This window comes from Megalobrama amblycephala, linkage group LG11, assembly GCF_018812025.1.
Source record: "Megalobrama amblycephala isolate DHTTF-2021 linkage group LG11, ASM1881202v1, whole genome shotgun sequence".
NCBI classification, from domain to species: domain Eukaryota; kingdom Metazoa; phylum Chordata; class Actinopteri; order Cypriniformes; family Xenocyprididae; genus Megalobrama; species Megalobrama amblycephala.
Window position 1 is genome coordinate 25,416,465 of NC_063054.1, and position 6,000 is coordinate 25,422,464.

The 6,000-nt window shown below is 35.8% G+C and overlaps 1 long non-coding RNA gene across 1 annotated transcript; it reads left to right on the top strand.

Annotated features, from left to right (window-relative positions):
• Positions 1-2,585: 2,585 nt before the first annotated feature.
• Positions 2,586-4,649, top strand: LOC125278757. The gene is made up of 3 exons (XR_007187265.1): positions 2,586-2,965; positions 3,637-3,732; positions 3,844-4,649. It is a non-coding gene; the product is annotated as an uncharacterized LOC125278757 (long non-coding RNA).
• Positions 4,650-6,000: the final 1,351 nt, after the last annotated feature.

Consider the following 6,000-nt stretch of genomic DNA (forward strand, 5'->3'; position numbering starts at 1 on the left):
AGAGCTCTATAATTGAATTACAGAGCTCTCTAATTGAATTGTTACTAGTAACAATTATGATTAGAGAGCTCTGTAATTCAATTGTTACTAGTAACAATTATGATTAGAGAGCTCTCTAATTCAATTGTTACTAGTAACAATTTAATTAGAGAGCTCTGTAATTCAATTATAAAGCTCTGCAATTACACATATCTTTAATGTGTATTTTTACTAGTAATAAATCAATTGAAGAGCTCTGTAATTCAATTGTTACTAGTAAGAATTCAATTAGAGAGCTCTATAATTGTAATTGTTACTAGCAAGAATTCAATTAGAGAGCTCTATAATTGTAATTGTTACTAGTAAGAATTCAATTAGAGAGCTCTATAATTGTAATTGTTACTAGTAACAATTGAATTACAGAGCTCTATAATTGTAATTGTTACTAGTAAAAATTTAATTAGAGAGCTCTATAATTGTAATTGTTACTAGTAAGAATTCAATTAGAGAGCTCTATAATCCCAGTTGTTACTAGTAACAATTGAATTACAGAGCTCTATAATTAAAAATGAATGGAAGTCAATGGAGACATATGACTAGTAATAAATGAATTGTAGAGCTCTCTAATTGGAATTGTTACTAGTAAAAATTTAATAATAGAGCTCTGTAATTGTAATTGTTACTAGTAAAAATTTAATTGTAGAGCTCTATAATTGTTATTGTTACTAGTAAAAACCGAATTAGAGAGCTCTACAATTATAATTGTTACTAGTAAAAATTGAATTATAGAGCTCTGTAATTGTAATTGTTACTAGTACAAATTAAATTATAGAGCTCTTTAATTTAATTGTTACTAGTAAAAATATAATTACGACCAGTAACGCTGGAACGTTTTTATGCTGAAACGGCCTTCCATACAACCTCCCCCTTTCTCTCGTGAAGCCAATACGGAAGTAACTTAAACTGCGATTCATCGACTGGCCGCTAGGGACAGGCTCCAAAAGAGAGCAGAATCTCATAGAGTCCCATGTTAAATTGGCCGAGTTTATATCAGAAAAAAACATGTTTACAAGTTACAAGGTTCAAATTGTGGTTTTGGTCTATACTGCTATTTTTGCCCTTCATGACAACTCTGAGGGGGGTGAATTTTTTTATAACTTATCTGTTTAAATTATATTAAGCCTTAAAGTTCTGCATAATTAAGGGCGTGGTCACTTGAGTGACAGGTATATTGCGCTGCTGTCTGTGAGCCGTCATGTTACCTCAGCTGCCGCTGAATTTGGCATCTCAGCCGTATTTGTGCTCGATTATTTTATACAATTATAAAATATGGCTTGCTGCATAATATTCGAGACTGATGTGTGTCTGTGTAGATGTGCATGCATGGGGAAGAGACACAGAACACACGTTGTTGGATTGTGGCATTGGCTGAAAGTTTTGGTTGTGAGATTTACTGCAATGACAATGGCGGGAGGATATCAAAATCCGACAGCACTGCTTGGATATTATAAACTAAAACTGCTGCACTATTTTGAAAAAAATATACTTTGGACACGGGCTCATTTGTTTGTTAGATACGATCGCTGCTCAGATTGCATCCTTTCTTGAAGAACGATGACAGAGAGCAGATCATTCAGAAGAAATGTGACATGTTTTTTTGTTTTGCAATGGACATTCATATTTTACCCAAGTGCCACGGATTGGATTCATCTCGCGATCTCTATTTCATTATAAAGGTATGAAGTCCCATTTGATTTTCCATGTTGTTATTTGCACAACCAACACTACTGGTGTTGGAGCATCTATATCTTAAAAAACACCGTAGATTGACAGTAAACCTTTAGAACGTTCTGATGATAAAACTTATCTTTATTAATATTTTAGATCGTATCTTAGATAGATATATAGCTCCTTTGCTGCTAACATGGTCACGTCGAGCTAGGCGGGCGTGGTTTCAGCAACCAGTCATATCAGCTCAAACCACCTCCCCGCCTCTTTGCCCATTTTCAGTTATCCGGGAGTGACGCGCGGTGACGCGCAGCTAAGATTGCCGTGGCCTCATTTAGGCGTCAAAACTGCTGTTCAGAACTCTATGGGTGACGTCACGGACGCTACGTCCATATTTTTTTACAGTCTATGGTTAAGCCTTTGAACGTGCGAAATTTTTTCGGATGCTGTAACGGTCGTGATATGACGTCACGGTCTACAGCGTCTTTTTATAAACATGAATTCAACACATAACTTAAAGTAATACATTTAAAATGTAAAAATATAGAACCTACTCGACTTTACTGCAAAAATATAATTCTTTTAATTCAGCCAAGAGGTCATGCCTTGACGAATCGATCTTCTACTGGTCGCGTCTTCACGTGATGCGAATTCTTAGGTCAGAGTTCACCAAACTTGAACTTTGGAACGCAGCGAAATTTTTCGCACGAGCTTGCGTTTCCGGTCTGACGCATTCGCATGCGTTTGAATGGAAGTCAATGGAACGAAAAGTGCAGTGTGACCGCACCTTTAACATGGACGCCGAAAAAATACGCGCTGCTTCTGCTCTGCTGTAGCCTGACTTCGTCATACTCATATTCTAGGCAGAATGGCTGCGTCCGAAACCGCCTACTTCTCTACTATTTAGTAGGGGAAAAGCAGTAGGCGAGCGAATAAGTATGTCTGAAGCAAAAAGAGTAGGCGAAAATTACCTGCGTGACGTACTAATTCTCGCGAGATTCGGACGTGCGCCTACTTAAAGTGCGTCCGAAACCGCCTACTTACCTAATATATAATAGGGGAAAGCAGTAGGCGAGCAATTAAGTATGTCAGAAACCTCAGTAATCATAAAGTAGTCGAGGAGTTCCCGGATGGCCTACTGCTTCCGCCCAGATTCTGAAGTATTCCTTGCTGGATACTTTTCTATCCCAGCAGGCCACGGGAGAGGATACGTCATAATCGAACACGGAGGAGAAAAGCGGCGCGGATGCTGTCAAATGTGAGTATTGAAAACCAAAAATACATTTGTTGAACTACTGTAGAGTAAACTGCTGAATGTGTAAAGATGCTAGACACTATTGTTGTGATTTTGCAGTAAAAACACGATTTATTATGTATAGATAACGGGATAAACACACCTTAATTCTCCAAAGTGGATTTACATATTCTAAACCATATACATCTTTAAAGATGCTTACTAAATGTTTAACATCTGACACGAACATCATCTTCAAATATTATGACTTATGAGTGCTGGATTACGTATTATGAGTGATGTGTGTGTGCTATTATTCACTGTTGTCAACACTTTTACATTACATGAATGAAAATAATGTAAATAAACAAATCTACAGTAACTACACATAAGTTTAATCTATTTTATTTGTCCATTAGTATTGTTAATAAATTAAGGAACATTTGTATTGGATAAGAAGTGAGTTAACACATCATCAACATGTGAATGTAGATTTGAGCACATAAATCTCAGAGGAAACTTGAATCTTGTCTGATGTCTGGGGAATGATGCCATCAAAGGCTTTGAGTGAGGATACTACAGAAATGAATACAAAGTCTATTTAAATCTAAAGTCTAGTTTATTTTAATTATTGGAATTTAAACAGACTTATTACAGCACTTTTCTGATTCTTGATGTCTGTGCATTTGCTGCAGAGCTTTGGTGGAGCAGGACCTGCAAGAAAAGCTGACGACAGTATTTGTTAGATAAAAAAAGAGGAAAACCTGAAACAAAATAAAAATATATATAAAGTAAGTAACAAAATATAAAGTAAGATCATTTTGTTATTTCTAATACAGAAATCAAATGACATTGTGTTGTTAAAATGACTGCTTTTGTATTATATTTGTGCATTATTGTAGGATGTGAATGTCCTCAGACTGGTGTGAGCACTGAGGATGGAGAGCCACAGCAGATCCTGGGAATGGTTCAGTGTTATGGACGAGATCCTCCATCACTCCTCCTTCCAAGTGACTCGATCAAGGACACACTGGAGGAGACGCTGCAGAGATCAAACCAGCAACCTTCTGCTGACCAGCTCAGTGGTTTAGACCACCACACCACAAAACTAATGAAGCCATGACAAGAATTAGCAATTGAAAAATATGAAATGAAATATGCAAGAAACAGAATGCTGACATGAATTAAATGTAAAATGTTTTAATCTGCTGATGGAGAGCACATGAATGTTTGCAGCAGCAGATTGTCCCGCACATCTTCTCCCACTCCTGCTCCAAGGTTGAGGGGTTCAGGGGTCCATTATCATCATCATCATCTTCAGCAGTGAGGAACATGATGATGAAGGTGTTCATCAGCTGCTTGATCAGAATAAAGCTGCAGAATTGGCACAGCTGTGTTGAGATGACAACAGGACTGTAAATACCTGATTGTTAGATCAATACATTTGAATAAAGCTTTGTTTCGTGTGTTGTTGACTTGTATATGCATTTATTTGTCATTATTACTTTTATTAATTCTTTACTTATTAATTATGCTATTATCAGTAAATGTATATATTTTAATAAGCAATGAATTAATGCATGAATTGACTGTAAATGGAGATGTATTCACATCAGCTGTATTTGTCTAGTGTGTGTTCATGCACAGCTGTCATATAACTAAACATTACATTTTGCTTGTTTTATTAAAGAAGTAAAATGAAAAGTAATATAATTAAGTTTTGGTCAGCATTAAAAAAAAAAAAAAAAAAAAAACTCTAAATTCTAAATTCTCTTAATCAGCTCTGTTCTCTTGAGATACAAAAATAAACTCTCAAATCCATAATTAAATATATTTTTAAGCTTAAGCTCAACCACTCCCACCTTTCTAAGTTCATTCTTCATTGTTTATCGTTCATTAGTATACTTTTGACAGACACAAATAACATGCTCTACTGATTCCTCCATTCTACAGTGCTCACATAATCCTGTTGGATGTTTATTTATTAATTTTAAGGTTTTATTCAGCATGGTATGCCCAACCCTTAATCTTGTTAGAATAGTTTCTTCTTTAGTATTTCTTCTTGTCTTCCTCACCTCTCCTACTTCCCGTTGTATTTCATAAAGCTGACGTCCTGTATTTCCTGTATCCCATTTTTGTTGCCACTCGTTAGTGGTAAATGTTTTAATTACTGCTTTTGCTTCAAATTTACTAAGTGAGATATTCATGATGTCCTCATTTTCCAGTGCCTGCTTTGCTAATCCATCAACCTTTTCATTACCCTTTATCCCCCTATGAGCTGGTATCCACATAAATATTATCATGATGTTCATATTTTTAAATACAGATTTTCATATATCTCTCATTAACTATATCCTGTCGACTGTGAGATGTGAATGATTGTAATGACTGTAACGCTGAACATGAATCTGTACAAAGTATAATCTTTTTGATTGCCTTCTATCCACTGTAGTGCAGTTGCTATTGCCATCATCTCTACAGTGTATACTGACAAATTATCTGATGTTCTCCTATTATAAAAAATGTTTAAGGATGGACAACTAAAAGCAAAACCTGTTCTCCCTGTATTTGGATCTTTAGATCCATCAGTTTATACTGCAGTAAATGCTTGATATACAGTTTGTATTCTATCTTCAACAATAGCTGCAATGTCTCCAGTTTCTTTAAATACCTTCATTAATTCTAGCATATAAAAATCCAAAAACACTGCAGGAAACATCCAAGGTGGAGTTATTGATAACGGTACTGTAGCAATGTATCTTTTCTGACTTAAAACCATTTCTCTTGCTTCTTTGCCACTATTCCATGCAAAACACTTCTGTTTAGATCTTTCCTTTTCCCAGCAAGGAAGGAGTACCTTTACTGTTGGATGGCGGTCTTCTGAATGACCTTGAAGATTTACCCAGTAGTTCATCATTAACTGCTTTCGTCTGATTTGTAACGTCATTTCACCAACCTCTACCTGAAGAGCAGATACAGGAGTCGTTTTAAAAGCACCACTACAAAGTCTCAGAGCTTGAGCTTGTATCACATCCAACTTCTTCAATAAAGTTTTTGCT